The sequence below is a fragment of the Lissotriton vulgaris genome, chromosome 7 (genome assembly GCF_964263255.1).
Source record: "Lissotriton vulgaris chromosome 7, aLisVul1.2, whole genome shotgun sequence".
In the NCBI taxonomy this organism is placed as follows: Eukaryota; Metazoa; Chordata; class Amphibia; order Caudata; family Salamandridae; genus Lissotriton; species Lissotriton vulgaris.
Window position 1 is genome coordinate 1,004,185,664 of NC_141695.1, and position 25,861 is coordinate 1,004,211,524.

The window sequence follows — 25,861 nt, forward strand, 5'->3', positions numbered from 1 at the left end:
TAGGCTCCTCCTAAGCCCCTCCTCTCTGACCCCACCCCCTCTGACTAGGCTCCTCCTATACCCCCTCCTCTCTGACTCCACCCATTCTACCCAGGCTCCTCCCATACTCCTCCTATACCCCCTCTGCCCAGGCTCCTCCTAAGCCCCTCCTCTGCTGTCTGACCCCACCCATTCTGCCCAAGCTCCTCCCATACCCCTCTGACTCCACCCATTCTACCCAGGCTCCTCCCATACCCCTCTGACCCCACCCATTCTGCCCAGGCTCCTCCTATTTGACCACACCCAATCTGACTAGGCTCCTCCTATACCCATTCTGCCCAGGCTCCTCCTATACCCCCTCCTCTCTGACTCCACCCATTCTGCCCAGGCTCCTCCTAAGCCCCTCCTCTCTGACCCCACCCATTCTGCCCATATACCCCCTCCTCCTGCCCAGGCTCCTCCTAAGCCCCTCCTCTGCTGTCTGACCCCACCCATTCTGCCCAGGCTCCTCCTATACCCCTCCTCTCTGACCCCACCCCCTCTGCCCAGGCTCCTCCTATTTGACCCCACCCAATCTGACTAGGCTCCTCCTACACCCCCCTCTGCCAGGCTCCTCCTATACCCCCTCCTCTCTGACTCCACCCATTCTACCCAGGCTCCTCCCATACCCCTCTGACGCCACCCATTCTGCCCAGGCTCCTCCTATTTGACCCCACCCAATCTGACTAGGCTCCTCCTACACCCCCCTCTGCCAGGCTCCTCCTATACCCCCTCCTCTCTGACTCCACCCATTCTACCCAGGCTCCTCCCATACCCCTCTGACCCCACCCATTCTGCCCATGCTCCTCCTATTTGACCCCACCCAATCTGACTAGGCTCCTCCTACACCCCCCTCTGCCCAGGCTCCTCCTATACCCCCCTCTGCCAGGCTCCTCCTATACCCCCTCCTCTCTGACCCCACCCATTCTGCCCAGGCTCCTCCTATTTGACCACACCCAATCTGACTAGGCTCCTCCTATACCCATTCTGCCCAGGCTCCTCCTATACCCCCTCCTCTCTGACTCCACCCATTCTGCCCAGGCTCCTCCTAAGCCCCTCCTCTCTGACCCCACCCATTCTGCCCATATACCCCCTCCTCCTGCCCAGGCTCCTCCTAAGCCCCTCCTCTGCTGTCTGACCCCACCCATTCTGCCCAGGCTCCGCCTAAGCCCCTCCTCTCTGACCCCACCCATTCTGCCCAGGCTCCTCCTAAGCCCCTCCTCTGCTGTCTGACCCCACCCATTCTGCCCAGGCTCCTCCCATACCCCTCTGACCCCACCCATTCTGCCCAGGCTCCTCCTATTTGACCCCACCCAATCTGACTAAGCTCCTCCTAAGCCCCTCCTCTGCTGTCTGACCCCACCCATTCTGCCCAGGCTCCTCCTATACCCCTCCTCTCTGACCCCACCGCCTCTGGCCAGGCTCCTCCTATACTCCCTCTGCCCAGGCTCCTCCTATACCCCTCCTCTCTGACCCCACCCCCTCTGCCCAGGCTCCTCCCATACCCCTCTGACCCCACCCAGGCTCCTCCTATTTGACCCCACCCAATCTGACTAGGCTCCTCCTACACCCCCCTCTGCCAGGCTCCTCCTATACCCCCTCCTCTCTGACCCCACCCATTCTGCCCAGGCTCCTCCTAAGCCCCTCCTCTGCTGTCTGACCCCACCCATTCTGCCCAGGCTCCTCCCATACCCCTCTGACCCCACCCATTCTGCCCAGGCTCCTCCTATTTGACCCCACCCAATCTGACTAAGCTCCTCCTAAGCCCCTCCTCTGCTGTCTGACCCCACCCATTCTGCCCAGGCTCCTCCTATACCCCTCCTCTCTGACCCCACCGCCTCTGGCCAGGCTCCTCCTATACTCCCTCTGCCCAGGCTCCTCCTATACCCCTCCTCTCTGACCCCACCCCCTCTGCCCAGGCTCCTCCCATACCCCTCTGACCCCACCCATTCTGCCCAGGCTCCTCCTATTTGACCCCACCCAATCTGACTCGGCTCCTCCTAAGCCCCTCCTCTGCTGTCTGACCCCACCCATTCTGCCCAGGCTCCTCCTAAGCCCCTCCTCTCTGACCCCACCAATTCTGCCCAGGCTCCTCCTAAGCCCCTCATCTGCTGTCTGACCCCACCCATTCTGCCCAGGCTCCTCCTATACCCCTCCTCTCTGACCCCACCCAATCTGACTAGGCTCCTCCTAAGCCCCTAGGCTCCTCCTAAGCCCCTCCTCTCTGACCCCACCCAATCTGACTAGGCTCCTCCTATACCCCCTCCTCTCTGACTCCACCCATTCTGACTAGGTTCCTCCTATTTGACCCCACCCAATCTGACTAGGCTCCTCCTAAGCCCCTCCTCTGCTGTCTGGCCCCACCCAACCTGCCCAGGCTCCTCCTATACCCCCTCCTCTCTGACTCCACCCATTCTGACTAGGCTCCTCCTATTTGACCCCACCCAATCTGACTAGGCTCCTCCTAAGCCCCTCCTCTGCTGTCTGACCCCACCCATTCTGCCCAGGCTCCTCCTAAGCCCCTCCCCTCTGACCCCACCCATTCTGCCCAGGCTCCTCCTCCTATACCCCTCCTATTTGACCCCACCCAATCTGACTTGGCTCCTCCTAAGCCCCTCCTCTGCTGTCTGACCCCACCCATTCTGCCCAGGCTCCTCCTATTTGACCCCACCCAATCTGACTAGGCTCCTCCTAAGCCCCTCCTCTCTGACCCCACCCCCTCTGACTAGGCTCCTCCTATACCCCCTCCTCTCTGACTCCACCCATTCTACCCAGGCTCCTCCCATACTCCTCCTATACCCCCTCTGCCCAGGCTCCTCCTAAGCCCCTCCTCTGCTGTCTGACCCCACCCATTCTGCCCAAGCTCCTCCCATACCCCTCTGACTCCACCCATTCTACCCAGGCTCCTCCCATACCCCTCTGACCCCACCCATTCTGCCCAGGCTCCTCCTATTTGACCACACCCAATCTGACTAGGCTCCTCCTATACCCATTCTGCCCAGGCTCCTCCTATACCCCCTCCTCTCTGACTCCACCCATTCTGCCCAGGCTCCTCCTAAGCCCCTCCTCTCTGACCCCACCCATTCTGCCCATATACCCCCTCCTCCTGCCCAGGCTCCTCCTAAGCCCCTCCTCTGCTGTCTGACCCCACCCATTCTGCCCAGGCTCCTCCTATACCCCTCCTCTCTGACCCCACCCCCTCTGCCCAGGCTCCTCCTATTTGACCCCACCCAATCTGACTAGGCTCCTCCTACACCCCCCTCTGCCAGGCTCCTCCTATACCCCCTCCTCTCTGACTCCACCCATTCTACCCAGGCTCCTCCCATACCCCTCTGACCCCACCCATTCTGCCCAGGCTCCTCCTATTTGACCCCACCCAATCTGACTAGGCTCCTCCTACACCCCCCTCTGCCAGGCTCCTCCTATACCCCCTCCTCTCTGACTCCACCCATTCTACCCAGGCTCCTCCCATACCCCTCTGACCCCACCCATTCTGCCCATGCTCCTCCTATTTGACCCCACCCAATCTGACTAGGCTCCTCCTACACCCCCCTCTGCCCAGGCTCCTCCTATACCCCCCTCTGCCAGGCTCCTCCTATACCCCCTCCTCTCTGACCCCACCCATTCTGCCCAGGCTCCTCCTATTTGACCACACCCAATCTGACTAGGCTCCTCCTATACCCATTCTGCCCAGGCTCCTCCTATACCCCCTCCTCTCTGACTCCACCCATTCTGCCCAGGCTCCTCCTAAGCCCCTCCTCTCTGACCCCACCCATTCTGCCCATATACCCCCTCCTCCTGCCCAGGCTCCTCCTAAGCCCCTCCTCTGCTGTCTGACCCCACCCATTCTGCCCAGGCTCCGCCTAAGCCCCTCCTCTCTGACCCCACCCATTCTGCCCAGGCTCCTCCTAAGCCCCTCCTCTGCTGTCTGACCCCACCCATTCTGCCCAGGCTCCTCCCATACCCCTCTGACCCCACCCATTCTGCCCAGGCTCCTCCTATTTGACCCCACCCAATCTGACTAAGCTCCTCCTAAGCCCCTCCTCTGCTGTCTGACCCCACCCATTCTGCCCAGGCTCCTCCTATACCCCTCCTCTCTGACCCCACCCCCTCTGCCCAGGCTCCTCCCATACCCCTCTGACCCCACCCAGGCTCCTCCTATTTGACCCCACCCAATCTGACTAGGCTCCTCCTACACCCCCCTCTGCCAGGCTCCTCCTATACCCCCTCCTCTCTGACCCCACCCATTCTGCCCAGGCTCCTCCTAAGCCCCTCCTCTGCTGTCTGACCCCACCCATTCTGCCCAGGCTCCTCCCATACCCCTCTGACCCCACCCATTCTGCCCAGGCTCCTCCTATTTGACCCCACCCAATCTGACTAAGCTCCTCCTAAGCCCCTCCTCTGCTGTCTGACCCCACCCATTCTGCCCAGGCTCCTCCTATACCCCTCCTCTCTGACCCCACCGCCTCTGGCCAGGCTCCTCCTATACTCCCTCTGCCCAGGCTCCTCCTATACCCCTCCTCTCTGACCCCACCCCCTCTGCCCAGGCTCCTCCCATACCCCTCTGACCCCACCCAGGCTCCTCCTATTTGACCCCACCCAATCTGACTAGGCTCCTCCTACACCCCCCTCTGCCAGGCTCCTCCTATACCCCCTCCTCTCTGACCCCACCCATTCTGCCCAGGCTCCTCCTAAGCCCCTCCTCTGCTGTCTGACCCCACCCATTCTGCCCAGGCTCCTCCCATACCCCTCTGACCCCACCCATTCTGCCCAGGCTCCTCCTATTTGACCCCACCCAATCTGACTAAGCTCCTCCTAAGCCCCTCCTCTGCTGTCTGACCCCACCCATTCTGCCCAGGCTCCTCCTATACCCCTCCTCTCTGACCCCACCGCCTCTGGCCAGGCTCCTCCTATACTCCCTCTGCCCAGGCTCCTCCTATACCCCTCCTCTCTGACCCCACCCCCTCTGCCCAGGCTCCTCCCATACCCCTCTGACCCCACCCATTCTGCCCAGGCTCCTCCTATTTGACCCCACCCAATCTGACTAGGCTCCTCCTAAGCCCCTCCTCTGCTGTCTGACCCCACCCATTCTGCCCAGGCTCCTCCTAAGCCCCTCCTCTCTGACCCCACCAATTCTGCCCAGGCTCCTCCTAAGCCCCTCATCTGCTGTCTGACCCCACCCATTCTGCCCAGGCTCCTCCTATACCCCTCCTCTCTGACCCCACCCAATCTGACTAGGCTCCTCCTAAGCCCCTAGGCTCCTCCTATACCCCCTCCTCTCTGACTCCACCCATTCTGACTAGGTTCCTCCTATTTGACCCCACCCAATCTGACTAGGCTCCTCCTAAGCCCCTCCTCTGCTGTCTGACCCCACCCATTCTGCCCAGGCTCCTCCTAAGCCCCTCCCCTCTGACCCCACCCATTCTGCCCAGGCTCCTCCTCCTATACCCCTCCTATTTGACCCCACCCAATCTGACTTGGCTCCTCCTAAGCCCCTCCTCTGCTGTCTGACCCCACCCAATCTGACTAGGCTCCTCCTAAGCCCCTCCTCTCTGACCCCACCCCCTCTGACTAGGCTCCTCCTATACCCCCTCCTCTCTGACTCCACCCATTCTACCCAGGCTCCTCCCATACTCCTCCTATACCCCCTCTGCCCAGGCTCCTCCTAAGCCCCTCCTCTGCTGTCTGACTCCACCCATTCTGCCCAGGCTCCTCCTAAGCCCCTCCTCTGCTGTCTGACCCCACCCATTCTGCCCAAGCTCCTCCCATACCCCTCTGACTCCACCCATTCTACCCAGGCTCCTCCCATACCCCTCTGACCCCACCCATTCTGCCCAGGCTCCTCCTATTTGACCCCACCCAATCTGACTAGGCTCCTCCTACACCCCCCTCTGCCAGGCTCCTCCTATACCCCCTCCCCTCTGACTCCACCCATTCTACCCAGGCTCCTCCCATACCCCTCTGACCCCACCCATTCTGCCCAGGCTCCTCCTATTTGACCCCACCCAATCTGACTAGGCTCCTCCTACACCCCCCTCTGCCAGGCTCCTCCTATACCCCTCCTCTCTGACCCCACCCCCTCTGCCCAGGCTCCTCCTATACCCCTCCTCTGCTGTCTGACCCCACCCATTCTCCCCAGGCTCCTCCTATACCCCCTCCTCTCTGACTCCACCCATTCTGACTAGGCTCCTCCTATTTGACCCCACCCAATCTGACTAGGCTCCTCCTAAGCCCCTCCTCTGCTGTCTGACCCCACCCATTCTGCCCAGGCTCCTCCTTAGCCCCTCCCCTCTGACCCCACCCATTCTGCCCAGGCTCCTCCTCCTATACCCCTCCTATTTGACCCCACCCAATCTGACTTGGCTCCTCCTAAGCCCCTCCTCTGCTGTCTGACCCCACCCATTCTGCCCAGGCTCCTCCTATTTGACCCCACCCAATCTGACTAGGCTCCTCCTAAGCCCCTCCTCTCTGACCCCACCCCCTCTGACTAGGCTCCTCCTATACCCCCTCCTCTCTGACTCCACCCATTCTACCCAGGCTCCTCCCATACTCCTCCTATACCCCCTCTGCCCAGGCTCCTCCTAAGCCCCTCCTCTGCTGTCTGACCCCACCCATTCTGCCCAAGCTCCTCCCATACCCCTCTGACTCCACCCATTCTACCCAGGCTCCTCCCATACCCCTCTGACCCCACCCATTCTGCCCAGGCTCCTCCTATTTGACCACACCCAATCTGACTAGGCTCCTCCTATACCCATTCTGCCCAGGCTCCTCCTATACCCCCTCCTCTCTGACTCCACCCATTCTGCCCAGGCTCCTCCTAAGCCCCTCCTCTCTGACCCCACCCATTCTGCCCATATACCCCCTCCTCCTGCCCAGGCTCCTCCTAAGCCCCTCCTCTGCTGTCTGACCCCACCCATTCTGCCCAGGCTCCTCCTATACCCCTCCTCTCTGACCCCACCCCCTCTGCCCAGGCTCCTCCTATTTGACCCCACCCAATCTGACTAGGCTCCTCCTACACCCCCCTCTGCCAGGCTCCTCCTATACCCCCTCCTCTCTGACTCCACCAATTCTACCCAGGCTCCTCCAATACCCCTCTGACCCCACCCATTCTGCCCAGGCTCCTCCTATTTGACCCCACCCAATCTGACTAGGCTCCTCCTACACCCCCCTCTGCCAGGCTCCTCCTATACCCCCTCCTCTCTGACTCCACCCATTCTACCCAGGCTCCTCCCATACCCCTCTGACCCCACCCATTCTGCCCATGCTCCTCCTATTTGACCCCACCCAATCTGACTAGGCTCCTCCTACACCCCCCTCTGCCCAGGCTCCTCCTATACCCCCCTCTGCCAGGCTCCTCCTATACCCCCTCCTCTCTGACCCCACCCATTCTGCCCAGGCTCCTCCTATTTGACCACACCCAATCTGACTAGGCTCCTCCTATACCCATTCTGCCCAGGCTCCTCCTATACCCCCTCCTCTCTGACTCCACCCATTCTGCCCAGGCTCCTCCTAAGCCCCTCCTCTCTGACCCCACCCATTCTGCCCATATACCCCCTCCTCCTGCCCAGGCTCCTCCTAAGCCCCTCCTCTGCTGTCTGACCCCACCCATTCTGCCCAGGCTCCGCCTAAGCCCCTCCTCTCTGACCCCACCCATTCTGCCCAGGCTCCTCCTAAGCCCCTCCTCTGCTGTCTGACCCCACCCATTCTGCCCAGGCTCCTCCCATACCCCTCTGACCCCACCCATTCTGCCCAGGCTCCTCCTATTTGACCCCACCCAATCTGACTAAGCTCCTCCTAAGCCCCTCCTCTGCTGTCTGACCCCACCCATTCTGCCCAGGCTCCTCCTATACCCCTCCTCTCTGACCCCACCGCCTCTGGCCAGGCTCCTCCTATACTCCCTCTGCCCAGGCTCCTCCTATACCCCTCCTCTCTGACCCCACCCCCTCTGCCCAGGCTCCTCCCATACCCCTCTGACCCCACCCAGGCTCCTCCTATTTGACCCCACCCAATCTGACTAGGCTCCTCCTACACCCCCCTCTGCCAGGCTCCTCCTATACCCCCTCCTCTCTGACCCCACCCATTCTGCCCAGGCTCCTCCTAAGCCCCTCCTCTGCTGTCTGACCCCACCCATTCTGCCCAGGCTCCTCCCATACCCCTCTGACCCCACCCATTCTGCCCAGGCTCCTCCTATTTGACCCCACCCAATCTGACTAAGCTCCTCCTAAGCCCCTCCTCTGCTGTCTGACCCCACCCATTCTGCCCAGGCTCCTCCTATACCCCTCCTCTCTGACCCCACCCCCTCTGCCCAGGCTCCTCCCATACCCCTCTGACCCCACCCATTCTGCCCAGGCTCCTCCTATTTGACCCCACCCAATCTGACTAGGCTCCTCCTAAGCCCCTCCTCTGCTGTCTGACCCCACCCATTCTGCCCAGGCTCCTCCTAAGCCCCTCCTCTCTGACCCCACCAATTCTGCCCAGGCTCCTCCTAAGCCCCTCATCTGCTGTCTGACCCCACCCAATCTGACTAGGCTCCTCCTAAGCCCCTAGGCTCCTCCTAAGCCCCTCCTCTCTGACCCCACCCAATCTGACTAGGCTCCTCCTATACCCCCTCCTCTCTGACTCCACCCATTCTGACTAGGTTCCTCCTATTTGACCCCACCCAATCTGACTAGGCTCCTCCTAAGCCCCTCCTCTGCTGTCTGGCCCCACCCAACCTGCCCAGGCTCCTCCTATACCCCCTCCTCTCTGACTCCACCCATTCTGACTAGGCTCCTCCTATTTGACCCCACCCAATCTGACTAGGCTCCTCCTAAGCCCCTCCTCTGCTGTCTGACCCCACCCATTCTGCCCAGGCTCCTCCTAAGCCCCTCCCCTCTGACCCCACCCATTCTGCCCAGGCTCCTCCTCCTATACCCCTCCTATTTGACCCCACCCAATCTGACTTGGCTCCTCCTAAGCCCCTCCTCTGCTGTCTGACCCCACCCATTCTGCCCAGGCTCCTCCTATTTGACCCCACCCAATCTGACTAGGCTCCTCCTAAGCCCCTCCTCTCTGACCCCACCCCCTCTGACTAGGCTCCTCCTATACCCCCTCCTCTCTGACTCCACCCATTCTACCCAGGCTCCTCCCATACTCCTCCTATACCCCCTCTGCCCAGGCTCCTCCTAAGCCCCTCCTCTGCTGTCTGACCCCACCCATTCTGCCCAAGCTCCTCCCATACCCCTCTGACTCCACCCATTCTACCCAGGCTCCTCCCATACCCCTCTGACCCCACCCATTCTGCCCAGGCTCCTCCTATTTGACCACACCCAATCTGACTAGGCTCCTCCTATACCCATTCTGCCCAGGCTCCTCCTATACCCCCTCCTCTCTGACTCCACCCATTCTGCCCAGGCTCCTCCTAAGCCCCTCCTCTCTGACCCCACCCATTCTGCCCATATACCCCCTCCTCCTGCCCAGGCTCCTCCTAAGCCCCTCCTCTGCTGTCTGACCCCACCCATTCTGCCCAGGCTCCTCCTATACCCCTCCTCTCTGACCCCACCCCCTCTGCCCAGGCTCCTCCTATTTGACCCCACCCAATCTGACTAGGCTCCTCCTACACCCCCCTCTGCCAGGCTCCTCCTATACCCCCTCCTCTCTGACTCCACCCATTCTACCCAGGCTCCTCCCATACCCCTCTGACCCCACCCATTCTGCCCAGGCTCCTCCTATTTGACCCCACCCAATCTGACTAGGCTCCTCCTACACCCCCCTCTGCCAGGCTCCTCCTATACCCCCTCCTCTCTGACTCCACCCATTCTACCCAGGCTCCTCCCATACCCCTCTGACCCCACCCATTCTGCCCATGCTCCTCCTATTTGACCCCACCCAATCTGACTAGGCTCCTCCTACACCCCCCTCTGCCCAGGCTCCTCCTATACCCCCCTCTGCCAGGCTCCTCCTATACCCCCTCCTCTCTGACCCCACCCATTCTGCCCAGGCTCCTCCTATTTGACCACACCCAATCTGACTAGGCTCCTCCTATACCCATTCTGCCCAGGCTCCTCCTATACCCCCTCCTCTCTGACTCCACCCATTCTGCCCAGGCTCCTCCTAAGCCCCTCCTCTCTGACCCCACCCATTCTGCCCATATACCCCCTCCTCCTGCCCAGGCTCCTCCTAAGCCCCTCCTCTGCTGTCTGACCCCACCCATTCTGCCCAGGCTCCGCCTAAGCCCCTCCTCTCTGACCCCACCCATTCTGCCCAGGCTCCTCCTAAGCCCCTCCTCTGCTGTCTGACCCCACCCATTCTGCCCAGGCTCCTCCCATACCCCTCTGACCCCACCCATTCTGCCCAGGCTCCTCCTATTTGACCCCACCCAATCTGACTAAGCTCCTCCTAAGCCCCTCCTCTGCTGTCTGACCCCACCCATTCTGCCCAGGCTCCTCCTATACCCCTCCTCTCTGACCCCACCGCCTCTGGCCAGGCTCCTCCTATACTCCCTCTGCCCAGGCTCCTCCTATACCCCTCCTCTCTGACCCCACCCCCTCTGCCCAGGCTCCTCCCATACCCCTCTGACCCCACCCAGGCTCCTCCTATTTGACCCCACCCAATCTGACTAGGCTCCTCCTACACCCCCCTCTGCCAGGCTCCTCCTATACCCCCTCCTCTCTGACCCCACCCATTCTGCCCAGGCTCCTCCTAAGCCCCTCCTCTGCTGTCTGACCCCACCCATTCTGCCCAGGCTCCTCCTATACCCCTCCTCTCTGACCCCACCGCCTCTGGCCAGGCTCCTCCTATACTCCCTCTGCCCAGGCTCCTCCTATACCCCTCCTCTCTGACCCCACCCCCTCTGCCCAGGCTCCTCCCATACCCCTCTGACCCCACCCATTCTGCCCAGGCTCCTCCTATTTGACCCCACCCAATCTGACTAGGCTCCTCCTAAGCCCCTCCTCTGCTGTCTGACCCCACCCATTCTGCCCAGGCTCCTCCTAAGCCCCTCCTCTCTGACCCCACCAATTCTGCCCAGGCTCCTCCTAAGCCCCTCATCTGCTGTCTGACCCCACCCATTCTGCCCAGGCTCCTCCTATACCCCTCCTCTCTGACCCCACCCAATCTGACTAGGCTCCTCCTAAGCCCCTAGGCTCCTCCTATACCCCCTCCTCTCTGACTCCACCCATTCTGACTAGGTTCCTCCTATTTGACCCCACCCAATCTGACTAGGCTCCTCCTAAGCCCCTCCTCTGCTGTCTGACCCCACCCATTCTGCCCAGGCTCCTCCTAAGCCCCTCCCCTCTGACCCCACCCATTCTGCCCAGGCTCCTCCTCCTATACCCCTCCTATTTGACCCCACCCAATCTGACTTGGCTCCTCCTAAGCCCCTCCTCTGCTGTCTGACCCCACCCATTCTGCCCAGGCTCCTCCTATTTGACCCCACCCAATCTGACTAGGCTCCTCCTAAGCCCCTCCTCTCTGACCCCACCCCCTCTGACTAGGCTCCTCCTATACCCCCTCCTCTCTGACTCCACCCATTCTACCCAGGCTCCTCCTAAGCCCCTCCTCTGCTGTCTGACTCCACCCATTCTGCCCAGGCTCCTCCTAAGCCCCTCCTCTGCTGTCTGACCCCACCCATTCTGCCCAGGCTCCTCCCATACCCCTCTGACTCCACCCATTCTACCCAGGCTCCTCCCATACCCCTCTGACCCCACCCATTCTGCCCAGGCTCCTCCTATTTGACCCCACCCAATCTGACTAGGCTCCTCCTACACCCCCCTCTGCCAGGCTCCTCCTATACCCCCTCCCCTCTGACTCCACCCATTCTACCCAGGCTCCTCCCATACCCCTCTGACCCCACCCATTCTGCCCAGGCTCCTCCTATTTGACCCCACCCAATCTGACTAGGCTCCTCCTACACCCCCCTCTGCCAGGCTCCTCCTATACCCCCTCCTCTCTGACCCCACCCAATCTGACTAGGCTCCTCCTAAGCCCTTAGGCTCCTCCTAAGCCCCTCCTCTGCTCTCTGACCCCACCCATTCTGCCCAGGCTCCTCCTATACCCCTCTTCTCTGACCCCACCCAACCTGCCCAGGGTCCTCCTCCTACAGACAACACCCATTCTCTTTCTTTCACCTTTCTTTCCACACCTATTTTACTTACCGACCAATCTGCAATCCCTCTTTCGCTAGGCATGATTCCACTCTTACACAACACACAGACACATTTTACTTACCAATTTACTTACCTGGTGCCGAACCCGGGATTTGAACCCTGGTTGCCTGGATGGAAGGCAGGAACTTACCCACTGGACCACACTGGTTTCCATGTAAGTAGCCTATCAAATTGTCCTTATGTCATGGTCATCCTTTTAATGTGCAATGGAAGCCACAGGAAAGGACACCAAGGCCTGTATGTTGCTTATAGTTACTTCTGCAATCCTCTAGAACACCAAGGAGCTATAGCTCAAAGGTAAGGCTTGTACCTTTGGTGGGGACAGCCCTCACAGGCCAGGGTTCGAATCCTGCCAGTGCTGTAGAAGTATCCCAAGGTGGGAAATTTTCAAACAGTGATTTTCTTTTATTTTTTTTTGCTAAGTGTTTTTCTGGTTTCCATGTAAGTAGCCTATCAAATTGTCCGTATGTCATGGTCATCCATTTAATGTGCAATGGAAGCCACAGGAAAGGACACCAAGGCCTGTATGTTGCTTATAGTTACTACTGCAATCCTCCAGACCACCAAGGAGCTATAGCTCAAAGGTAAGGCTTGTACCTTTGGTGGGGACAGCCCTCACAGGCCAGGGTTCGAATCCTGACAGTGCTGTAGAAGTATCCCAAGGTGGGAAATTTTCAAACAGTGATTTTCTTTTATTTTTTGTTGCTAAGTGTTTTTCTGGTTTCCATGTAAGTAGCCTATCAAATTGTCCTTATGTCATGGTCATCCATTTAATGTGCAATGGAAGCCACAGGAAAGGACACCAAGGCCTGTATGTTGCTTATAGTTACTACTGCAATCCTCCAGACCACCAAGGAGCTATAGCTCAAAGGTAAGGCTTGTACCTTTGGTGTGGACAGCCCTCACAGGCCAGGGTTCGAATCCTGCCAGTGCTGTAGAAGTATCCGAAGGTGGGAAATTTTCAAACAGTGATTTTCTTTTATTTTTTGTTGCTAAGTGTTTTTCTGGTTTCCATGTAAGTAGCCTATCAAATTGTCCTTATGTCATGGTCATCCATTTAATGTGCAATGGAAGCCACAGGGAAGGACACCAAGGCCTGTATGTTGCTTATAGTTACTACTGCAATCCTCTAGACCACCAAGGAGATAGCTCAAAGGTAAGGCTTGTACCTTTGGGGGGACAGCCCTCTCAGGCCAGGGTTCGAATCCTGCCAGTGCTGTAGAAGTGTCCCAAGGTGGGAAATTTTCAAACAGTGATTTTTTTTTTGCTAGTGTTTTTTTGGCAGGTGTCTCCCAACATTTCATATGTTTTCTCTCATGACCTTCTACCAACCGCCCTATTTCTCAAGTAGGTGCTAGGAACAAGGCCTTATCTTCCTTTATCAATGTCGTCATTCTTTGTCCTTTAAGTTTGGTGAATTGCAGAGTGCAATTGTGGTATTGGGGGTTATAACTGAGCACAAGAATGCGAGGATGGTGCTACACTTATTGTAAAATAGGTTGGTTGATGGTGATTTTTCATTTTAGTGTGAGCCACTCGCTCAAATCAGGGGTTTGGTGCCAGTGAGCTTGGATAGAAATAAAGGTCAAGTATGAGCTCTGGCTAATGAAATGATGGGTCGAGTTTGAGGCTAGCTAGAGTCCATTTATTAGGTGCAATAAGAATTTGGAAAGATTTTTCCTTTAAGAGACAGACAAGAGCAGAGTCAAGCCTTTGCTCTAGTAGATCTGCATCATGCCTGCTGCAGGATGTGAAGGAGTGGACCTCCACAGCAGTGCGCTGTGCCGGGTTGGGCTGCACTGGGCTGGGCTGGGCCTGCCCTGGCATCTTGGATTTATTCACCCACCTCATTCCTTTGAAGAACGCTCACGAACGGCCACGAACGTCCTTGTTCTGTATACAGGCGGACAGCGGGCAATTTAGGACCCTGCTAAATGATGGTGATGTCCCCATGTGCTTCCTTCGAGTGGCAAAATCCTTCGTCTAAGGCAGGTGGGCTTTTTTAAAATTTGGTTGAAGACCATATGTTGGAGGCAGTATCACGGCACAAGCCGCCGACCGTCTCAGAAGAAAGTATGCATGGGAGGACATTATTTGTATAGGAGAGCCCTCTTCTCAGTCCCATTCTTAAGCTGCAGTGGCCATGAAGTGTTACTAGGGGGCAGCAGTATGAACAAAAGAGCACACTGAGGCTTTTCTCCTTCTTGCTGACATGATTCTTGGTCATTTTTGTCTTGCAGGGCCTAAGGAGTGAATGACTACGATGACTGAGGGGATGAGGAATGGCTGGCCTGTATTTGTGGTGAAGGGGGAACATTTGGAAGGTAAACAGCAAGATGAAAGCGTCAAAGCATATATGTTTGCTGAGTGATTGAGTCTGTGTGTCACTTGTCTCTTTGTAGGGACATGTGAGAAAGGAACAGCAGCACCATAGACTTCAGGTGGGAGAGCAAGCAAGGATGAATATTTCCCTCAAATCCAAATACTTACAGCACCTCAAAGATGACAAGTGCGATATGATGTTCTGCAATTGCAAGGATTTGCCATGTGTGGTGCATAAATATGCATGGTTAGTGAGGTTTTTCCCAGAATGTGAGTATCGTTAGGCTGGCAAATGTCAGGCACTCCTTTGGGGGTATGAGGCCAAGAAAAAATTTGGGAAGTTTGCTACAGTCATCTGTAGGATCGAAAGACACTGGGGAATCGTTACAGAGGGAGCCAGGCTGCACAAAACGTGGTAACAGTTGGACAGAAATCTTTAGCCGGACTTTTGACTACCCCCAATGTGGGACCAGGACCGCAGTACCTCTCTGTCTCTGAAACATATTTTGACCTCTGGGCACCACCATCTCAATGCCCCTCAAATGTTCCCTCCTGGAACCCCAGCTTTGGTAGTGCATCAACCAGGTTTCAATCATTTGAGTGACCACAAACACCCTTGCTATGTGCCTTCCATTTACATTCAGTCAGTAACCCAGCTGCTTCGTTCGCTATTGAATCTCAAGTGACAGTTGGATGCACATTGCAGGGGTATACAGGCATTTACCGTACTGTACAGCCCCTCTCAGTACAGTCAGACTACACTTCTTAAAATCATAAATACATGTTTTGTCCAACAGTAAGGCCGGGCCTTTCCTCTGTAGTTCATAGCCAACGTAAGGAGGAAAAAATAAGCTGAAGAGCATGCCAAAATTCTCTACAGACACTGCCAATCCTCACACTGCCTATTTGCATGCTGAGGTTATTCACTATGACCCACCAAACCAATTGGCAACAGTAGCCTCTCTCTGCCTCATTCGTATGCTCCGATGCCACCTTTATTTAGCAAATGTTAGTGCTCTAGGATTTCATAGCACGATTCGCTATAGCCTCTTTTTTCAACAGAAATGTCCTAAAGGTACCTATACCAATCTGCTGGGTGGGGAGGAGGGGGGCTGCTGCTGCTGGCAGTAAAATTTTGGGGCACCCCACCTGCAAAAATACATTCACATGCTCCTTGTTGTACCTTTCAATACCATAACTGCAGCAGAATCGTATGGTGACCCCTGTTGGTAACAGAAACTGTCAAACAGCTTTTTGCCACCCCCCCTCCCCCGTTGCCCCTAACCATTTGGGGTACACCCCATGAGGGAGGATCAGAGCAATAAAAAATAATGGTAGCCCCCCCAAAAAGTACCTGGAAGGCATGCCATTCTGTGCACCTCATCGCTCTTCACGTTGCGCCTAAGCACCTTTTAATACTGCTCCCCGACTGCCCCCTCCAAACAGAAATCAGAAAGTATAGGGGGGTGCATTAAAAAAGTTTTTGCAGTTCCCCACCATAAGTCAGGATCCTCCTCCATCTATGACCCCTTCCTAGGCCCTCAGACCCCACCCATTCTGCCCAGGCTCCTCCTATTTGACCACACCCAATCTGACTAGGCTCCTCCTTAACCCCTCCTCTGCTCTCTGACCCCACCCAATCTGACTAGGCTCCTCCTATACCCCCTCCTCTCTGACTCCAACCATTCTGCCCAGGCTCCTCCCATACCCCTCTGACCCCACCCATTCTGCCCAGGCTCCTCCTATACCCCTCTTATTTGACCCCAATCTGACTAGGCTCCTCCTAAGCCCCTCCTCTGCTGTCTGACCCCACCCATTCTGACTAAGCTCCTCCTAAACCAATCCTCTGCTGTCTGACTCCACCCATTCTGCCCAGGCTCCTCCTCAGCCCCTCCTCTCTGACCTCACCCAATCTGACTAGGCTCCTCCTATACCCCCTCCTCTCTGACCCCACCCAATCTGACTAGGCTCCTCCTTAACCCCTCCTCTGCTCTCTGACCCCACCCATTCTGACTAAGCTCCTCCTAAACCCATCCTCTGCTGTCTGACCCCACCCATTCTGCCCAGGCTCCTCCTAAGCCCCTCTGCCCAGGCTCCTCCTATACCCCTCCTCTCTGACCTCACCCAATCTGACTAGGCTCCTCCTATACCCATTCTGCCAAGGCTCCTCCTATACCCCCTCCTCTCTGACTCCACCCATTCTGCCCAGGCTCCTCCTATACCCCTCCTCTCTGACCCCACCCAATCTGACTAGGCTCCTCCTAAGCCCCTCCTCTGCTGTCTGACCCCACCCATTCTGCCCAGGCTCCTCCTATTTGACCCCACCCAATCTGACTAGGTTCCTCCTAAGCCCCTCCTCTGCTGTCTGGCCCCACCCATTCTGCCCAGGCTCCTCCTATACCCCCTCCTATTTGACCCCACCCAATCTGACTAGGCTCCTCCTATACCCCTCCTCTCTGACCTCACCCATTCTGCCCAGGCTCCTCCTATTTGACCCCACCCAATCTGACTAGGCTCCTCCTAAGCCCCTCCTCTGCTGTCTGACCCCACCCATTCTGCCCAGGCTCCGCCTAAGATACTCCTCTCTGACCCCACCCATTCTGCCCAGGCTCCTCCTAAGCCCCTCCTCTGCTGTCTGACCCCACCCATTCTGCCCAGGCTCCTCCTATTTGACCCCACCCAATCTGACTAGGCTCCTCCTAAGCCCCTCCTCTGCTGTCTGACCCCACCCATTCTGCCCAGGCTCCTCCTATTTGACCCCACCCAATCTGACTAGGTTCCTCCTAAGCCCCTCCTCTGCTGTCTGGCCCCACCCATTCTGCCCAGGCTCCTCCTATACCCCCTCCTATTTGACCCCACCCAATCTGACTAGGCTCCTCCTATACCCCTCCTCTCTGACCTCACCCATTCTGCCCAGGCTCCTCCTATTTGACCCCACCCAATCTGACTAGGCTCCTCCTATACCCCCTCCTCTCTGACTCCACCCATTCTGACTAGGCTCCTCCTATTTGACCCCACCCAATCTGACTAGGCTCCTCCTAAGCCCCTCCTCTGCTGTCTGACCCCACCCATTCTGCCCAGGCTCCGCCTAAGATACTCCTCTCTGACCCCACCCATTCTGCCCAGGCTCCTCCTAAGCCCCTCCTCTGCTGTCTGACCCCACCCATTCTGCCCAGGCTCCTCCTATTTGACCCCACCCAATCTGACTAGGTTCCTCCTAAGCCCCTCCTCTGCTGTCTGGCCCCACCCATTCTGCCCAGGCTCCTCCTATACCCCCTCCTATTTGACCCCACCCATTCTGCCCAGGCTCCTCCTATACCCCTCCTCTCTGACCCCACCCCCTCTGGCCAGGCTCCTCCTATACCCCCTCTGCCCAGGCTCCTCCTATACCCCTCCTCTCTGACCCCACCCCCTCTGCCCAGGCTCCTCCCATACCCCTCTGACCCCACCCAGGCTCCTCCTATTTGACCCCACCCAATCTGACTAGGCTCCTCCTATACCCATTCTGCCCAGGCTCCTCCTATACCCCCTCCTCTCTGACTCCACCCATTCTGCCCAGGCTCCTCCTAAGCCCCTCCTCTCTGACCTCACCCATTCTGCCCATATACCCCCTCCTCCTGCCCAGGCTCCTCCTAAGCCCCTCCTCTGCTGTCTGACCCCACCCATTCTGCCCAGGCTCCGCCTAAGCCCCTCCTCTCTGACCCCACCCATTCTGCCCAGGCTCCTCCAAAGCCCCTCCTCTGCTGTCTGACCCCACCCCCTCTGGCCAGGCTCCTCCTATACCCCCTCTGCCCAGGCTCCTCCTATACCCCCTCCTCTCTGACTCCACCCATTCTGCCCAGGCTCCTCCTAAGCCCCTCCTCTCTGACCTCACCCATTCTGCCCATATACCCCCTCCTCCTGCCCAGGCTCCTCCAAAGCCCCTCCTCTGCTGTCTGACCCCACCCATTCTGCCCAGGCTCCTCCTATACCCCCTCCTCTCTGACTCCACCCATTCTACCCAGGCTCCTCCCATACCCCTCTGACCCCCACCCAGGCTCCTCCTATTTGACCCCACCCAATCTGACTAGGCTCCTCCTACACCCCCCTCTGCCAGGCTCCTCCTATACCCCTCCTCTGCTGTCTGACCCCACCCATTCTGCCCAGGCTCCTCCTTTTTGACCCCACCCAATCTGACTAGGCTCCTCCTAAGCCCCTCCTCTGCTGTCTGACCCCACCCATTCTGCCCAGGCTCCTCCTATACCCCTCCTATACCCCACCTCTCTGACCCCACCCAATCTGACTAAGCCCCTCCTCTGCCTGACCCCACCCATTCTGCCCAGGCTCCTCCTATACCCCTTCCTCTCTGACTCCACCCATTCTACCCAGGCTCCTCCCATACCCCTCTGACCCCACCCAGGCTTCTCCTATTTGACCCCACCCAATCTGCCTAGGCTCCTCCTACACCCCCCCCTGCCAGGCTCCTCCTATACCCCCTCCTCTCTGACTCCACCCATTCTACCCAGGCCCCTCCCATTCTGCCCAGGCTCCTCCTATTTGACCCCACCCAATCTGACTAGGCTCCTCCTACACCCCCCCTCTGCCAGGCTCCTCCTATACCCCTCCTCTCTGACCCCACCCAATCTGACTAGGCTCCTCCTAAGCCCCTAGGCCCCTCCTAAGCCCCTCCTCTGCTGTCTGACCCCACTCATTCTGCCCAGGCTCCTCCTAAGCCCCTCCTTTCTGACCCCACCCAATCTGACTAGGCTCCTCCTAAGCCCCTAGGCTCCTCCTAAGCCCCTCCTCTGCTCTCTGACCCCACCCATTCTGCCCAGGCTCCTCCTATACCCCACCTCTCTGACCCCACCCAATCTGACTAGGCTCCTCCTAAGCCCCTCCTCTGCTGTCTGACCCCACCCATTCTGCCCAGGCTCCTCCTCTCTGACCCCACCCATTCTGCCCAGGCTCCTCCTATACCCCACCTCTCTGACCCCACCCAATCTGACTAGGCTCCTCCTACACCCCCCTCTGCCAGGCTCCTCCTATACCCCCTCCTCTCTGACTCCACCCATTCTACCCAGGCTCCTCCCATACCCCTCTGACCCCACCCATTCTGCCCAGGCTCCTCCTATTTGACCCCACCCAATCTGACTAGGCTCCTCCTACACCCCCCTCTGCCAGGCTCCTCCTATACCCCCTCCTCTCTGACTCCACCCATTCTACCCAGGCTCCTCCCATACCCCTCTGACCCCACCCATTCTGCCCAGGCTCCTCCTATTTGACCCCACCCAATCTGACTAGGCTCCTCCTACACCCCCCTCTGCCCAGGCTCCTCCTATACCCCCCTCTTCCAGGCTCCTCCTATACCCCCTCCTCTCTGACCCCACCCATTCTGCCCAGGCTCCTCCTATACCCCCTCCTCTCTGACTCCACCCATTCTGCCCAGGCTCCTCCTAAGCCCCTCCTCTCTGACTCCACCCATTCTGCCCAGGCTCCTCCTATACCCCTCCTCTCTGACCCCACCCCCTCTGGCCAGGCTCCTCCTATACCCCCTCTGCCCAGGCTCCTCCTATACCCCTCCTCTCTGACCCCACCCCCTCTGCCCAGGCTCCTCCCATACCACTCTGACCCCACCCAGGCTCCTCCTATTTGACCCCACCCAATCTGACTAGGCTCCTCCTACACCCCTCCTCTGCTGTCTGACCCCACCCATTCTGCCCAGGCTCCTCCTATTTGACCCCACCCAATCTGACTAGGCTCCTCCTATACCCATTCTGCCCAGGCTCCTCCTATACCCCCTCCTCTCTGACTCCACCCATTCTGCCCAGGCTCCTCCTAAGCCCCTCCTCTCTGACCTCACCCATTCTGCCCATATACCCCCTCCTCCTGCCCAGGCTCCTCCTAAGCCCCTCCTCTGCTGTCTGACCCCACCCATTCTGCCCAGGCTCCGCCTAAGCCCCTCCTCTCTGACCCCACCCATTCTGCCCAGGCTCCTCCAAAGCCCCTCCTCTGCTGTCTGACCCCACCCCCTCTGGCCAGGCTCCTCCTATACCCCCTCCTCTCTGACTCCACCCATTCTGCCCAGGCTCCTCCTAAGCCCCTCCTCTCTGACCTCACCCATTCTGCCCATATACCCCCTCCTCCTGCCCAGGCTCCTCCAAAGCCCCTCCTCTGCTGTCTGACCCCACCCATTCTGCCCAGGCTCCTCCTATACCCCCTCCTCTCTGACTCCACCCATTCTACCCAGGCTCCTCCCATACCCCTCTGACCCCCACCCAGGCTCCTCCTATTTGACCCCACCCAATCTGACTAGGCTCCTCCTACACCCCCCTCTGCCAGGCTCCTCCTATACCCCTCCTCTGCTGTCTGACCCCACCCATTCTGCCCAGGCTCCTCCTTTTTGACCCCACCCAATCTGACTAGGCTCCTCCTAAGCCCCTCCTCTGCTGTCTGACCCCACCCATTCTGCCCAGGCTCCTCCTATACCCCTCCTATACCCCACCTCTCTGACCCCACCCAATCTGACTAAGCCCCTCCTCTGCCTGACCCCACCCATTCTGCCCAGGCTCCTCCTATACCCCTTCCTCTCTGACTCCACCCATTCTACCCAGGCTCCTCCCATACCCCTCTGACCCCACCCAGGCTTCTCCTATTTGACCCCACCCAATCTGCCTAGGCTCCTCCTACACCCCCCCCTGCCAGGCTCCTCCTATACCCCCTCCTCTCTGACTCCACCCAGGCCCCTCCCATTCTGCCCAGGCTCCTCCTATTTGACCCCACCCAATCTGACTAGGCTCCTCCTATACCCCTCCTCTCTGACCCCACCCAATCTGACTAGGCTCCTCCTAAGCCCCTAGGCCCCTCCTAAGCCCCTCCTCTGCTGTCTGACCCCACTCATTCTGCCCAGGCTCCTCCTAAGCCCCTCCTTTCTGACCCCACCCAATCTGACTAGGCTCCTCCTAAGCCCCTAGGCTCCTCCTAAGCCCCTCCTCTGCTCTCTGACCCCACCCATTCTGCCCAGGCTCCTCCTATACCCCACCTCTCTGACCCCACCCAATCTGACTAAGCTCCTCCTAAGCCCCTCCTCTGCTGTCTGACCCCACCCATTCTGCCCAGGCTCCTCCTCTCTGACCCCACCCATTCTGCCCAGGCTCCTCCTATACCCCACCTCTCTGACCCCACCCAATCTGACTAGGCTCCTCCTACACCCCCCTCTGCCAGGCTCCTCCTATACCCCCTCCTCTCTGACTCCACCCATTCTACCCAGGCTCCTCCCATACCCCTCTGACCCCACCCATTCTGCCCAGGCTCCTCCTATTTGACCCCACCCAATCTGACTAGGCTCCTCCTACACCCCCCTCTGCCAGGCTCCTCCTATACCCCCTCCTCTCTGACTCCACCCATTCTACCCAGGCTCCTCCCATACCCCTCTGACCCCACCCATTCTGCCCAGGCTCCTCCTATTTGACCCCACCCAATCTGACTAGGCTCCTCCTACACCCCCCTCTGCCCAGGCTCCTCCTATACCCCCCTCTTCCAGGCTCCTCCTATACCCCCTCCTCTCTGACCCCACCCATTCTGCCCAGGCTCCTCCTATACCCCCTCCTCTCTGACCCCACCCATTCTGCCCATATACCCCCTCCTCCTGCCCAGGCTCCTCCTATACCCCTCCTCTCTGACCCCACCCCCTCTGTCCAGGCTCCTCCTAAGCCCCTCCTCTCTGACCCCACCCATTCTGCCCAGGCTCCTCCTAAGCCCCTCCTCTGCTGTCTGACCCCACCCATTCTGCCCAGGCTCCTCCCATACCCCTCTGACCCCACCCATTCTGCCCAGGCTCCTCCTATACCCCCTCCTCTCTGACTCCACCCATTCTACCCAGGCTCCTCCCATACCCCTCTGACCCCACCCATTCTGCCCAGGCTCCTCCTATTTGACCCCACCCACTCTGACTAGGCTCCTCCTACACCCCCCTCTGCCCAGGCTCCTCCTATACCCCCTCCTCTCTGACCCCACCCATTCTGCCCAGGCTCCTCCTATTTGACCACACCCAATCTGACTAGGCTCCTCCTATACCCCCTCCTCTCTGACTCCACCCATTCTGCCCAGGCTCCTCCTAAGCCCCTCCTCTCTGACCCCACCCATTCTGCCCATATACCCCCGCCTCCTGCCCAGGCTCCTCCTATACCCCTCCTCTCTGACCCCACCCCCTCTGCCCAGGCTCCTCCTAAGCCCCTCCTCTGCTGTCTGACCCCACCCATTCTGCCCAGGCTCCTCCTCTCTGACCCCACCCATTCTGCCCAGGCTCCTCCTAAGCCCCTCCTCTGCTGTCTGACCCCACCCATTCTGCCCAGGCTCCTCCTATACCCCCTCCTCTCTGACTCCACCCATTCTACCCAGGCTCCTCCCATACCACCCAGGCTCCTCCCATACCCCTCTGACCCCACCCATTCTGCCCAGGCTCCTCCTATACCCCCCTCTTCCAGGCTCCTCCTATACCCCCTCCTCTCTGACCCCACCCATTCTGCCCAGGCTCCTCCTATACCCCCTCCTCTCTGACTCCACCCATTCTGCCCAGGCTCCTCCTAAGCCCCTCCTCTCTGACCCCACCCATTCTGCCCATATACCCCCTCCTCCTGCCCAGGCTCCTCCTATACCCCTCCTCTCTGACCCCACCCCCTCTGTCCAGGCTCCTCCTAAGCCCCTCCTCTCTGACCCCACCCATTCTGCCCAGGCTCCTCCTATTTGACCCCACCCACTCTGACTAGGCTCCTCCTACACCCCCCTCTGCCCAGGCTCCTCCTATACCCCCTCCTCTCTGACCCCACCCATTCTGCCCAGGCTCCTCCTATTTGACCCCACCCACTCTGACTAGGCTCCTCCTACACCCCCCTCTGCCTAGGCTCCTCCTATACCCCCTCCTCTCTGACTCCACCCATTCTGCCCAGGCTCCTCCTAAGCCCCTCCTCTCTGACCCCACCCCCTCTGCCCAGGCTCCTCCTAAGCCCCTCCTCTGCTGTCTGACCCCACCCATTCTGCCCAGGCTCCTCCCATACCCCTCTGACCCCACCGATTCTGCCCAGGCTCCTCCTATTTGACCCCATCCAATCTGACTAGGCTCCTCCTACAACCCCCTCTGCCAGGCTCCTCCTATACCCCCTCCTCTCTGACTCCACCCATTCTACCCAGGCTCCTCCCATTCTGCCCAGGCTCCTCCTATTTGACCCCACCCAATCTGACTAGGCTCCTCCTACAACCCCCTCTGCCCAGGCTCCTCCTATACCCCCTCCTCTCTGACTCCACCCATTCTACCCAGGCTCCTCCCATACCCCTCTGACCCCACCCATTCTGCCCAGGCTCCTCCTATTTGACCCCACCCAATCTGACTAGGCTCCTCCTACACCCCCCCTCTGCCAGGCTCTTCCTATACCCCTTCTCTCTGACCCCACCCAATCTGACTAGGCTCCTCCTAAGCCCCTAGGCCCCTCCTCTGCTGTCTGACCCCACTCATTCTGCCCAGGCTCCTCCTAAGCCCCTCCTCTCTGACCCCACCCAATCTGACTAGGCTCCTCCTAAGCCCCTAGGCTCCTCCTAAGCCCCTCCTCCGCTCTCTGACCCCACCCATTCTGCCCAGGCTCCTCCTATACCCCTCCTCTCTGACCCCACCCAACCTGCCCAGGGTCCTCCTCCTACAGACAACACCCATTCTCTTTCTTTCACCTTTCTTTCCACACCTATTTTACTTACCGACCAATCTGCAATCCCTCTTTCGCTAGGCATGATTCCACTCTTACACAAACACATTTTACTTACCAATTTACTTACCTGGTGCCGAACCCGGGATTTGAACCCTGGTTGTCTGGATGGAAGGCAGGAACTTACCCACTGGACCACACTGGTTTCCATGTAAGTAGCCTATCAAATTGTCCTTATGTCATGGTCATCCTTTTAATGTGCAATGGAAGCCACAGGAAAGGACACCAAGGCCTGTATGTTGCTTATAGTTACTTCTGCAATCCTCTAGACCACCAAGGAGCTATAGCTCAAAGGTAAGGCTTGTACCTTTGGTGGGGACAGCCCTCACAGGCCAGGGTTCGAATCCTGCCAGTGCTGTAGAAGTATCCCAAGGTGGGAAATTTTCAAACAGTGATTTTCTTTTATTTTTTGTTGCTAAGTGTTTTTCTGGTTTCCATGTAAGTAGCCTATCAAATTGTCCTTATGTCATGGTCATCCATTTAATGTGCAATGGAAGCCACAGGAAAGGACACCAAGGCCTGTATGTTGCTTATAGTTACTACTGCAATCCTCCAGACCACCAAGGAGCTATAGCTCAAAGGTAAGGCTTGTACCTTTGGTGGGGACAGCCCTCACAGGCCAGGGTTCGAATCCTGCCAGTGCTGTAGAAGTATCCCAAGGTGGGAAATTTTCAAACAGTGATTTTCTTTTTTTTTTTTTTGCTAAGTGTTTTTCTGGTTTCCATGTAAGTAGCCTATCAAATTGTCCTTATGTCATGGTCATCCATTTAATGTGCAATGGAAGCCACAGGGAAGGACACCAAGGCCTGTATGTTGCTTATAGTTACTACTGCAATCCTCTAGACCACCAAGGAGATAGCTCAAAGGTAAGGCTTGTACCTTTGGGGGGACAGCCCTCACAGGCCAGGGTTCGAATCCTGCCAGTGCTGTAGAAGTGTCCCAAGGTGGGAAATTTTCAAACAGTGATTTTTTTTTGCTAGTGTTTTTTTGGCAGGTGTCTCCCAACATTTCATATGTTTTCTCTCATGACCTTCTACCAACCGCCCTATTTCTCAAGTAGGTGCTAGGAACAAGGCCTTATCTTCCTTTATCAATGTCGTCATTCTTTGTCCTTTAAGTTTGGTGAATTGCAGAGTGCAATTGTGGTATTGGGGGTTATAACTGAGCACAAGAATGCGAGGATGGTGCTACACTTATTGTAAAATAGGTTGGTTGATGGTGATTTTTCATTTTAGTGTGAGCCACTCGCTCAAATCAGGGGTTTGGTGCCAGTGAGCTTGGATAGAAATAAAGGTCAAGTATGAGCTCTGGCTAATGAAATGATGGGTCGAGTTTGAGGCTAGCTAGAGTCCATTTATTAGGTGCAATAAGAAGTTGGAAAGATTTTTCCTTTAAGAGACAGACAAGAGCAGAGTCAAGCCTTTGCTCTAGTAGATCTGCATCATGCCTGCTGCAGGATGTGAAGGAGTGGACCTCCACAGCAGTGCGCTGTGCCGGGCTGGGCTGCACTGGGCTGGGCTGGGCCTGCCCTGGCATCTTGGATTTATTCACCCACCTCCTTCCTTTGAAGAACGCTCACGAACGGCCACGAACGTCCTTGTTCTGTATACAGGCGGACAGCGGGCAATTTAGGACCCTGCTAAA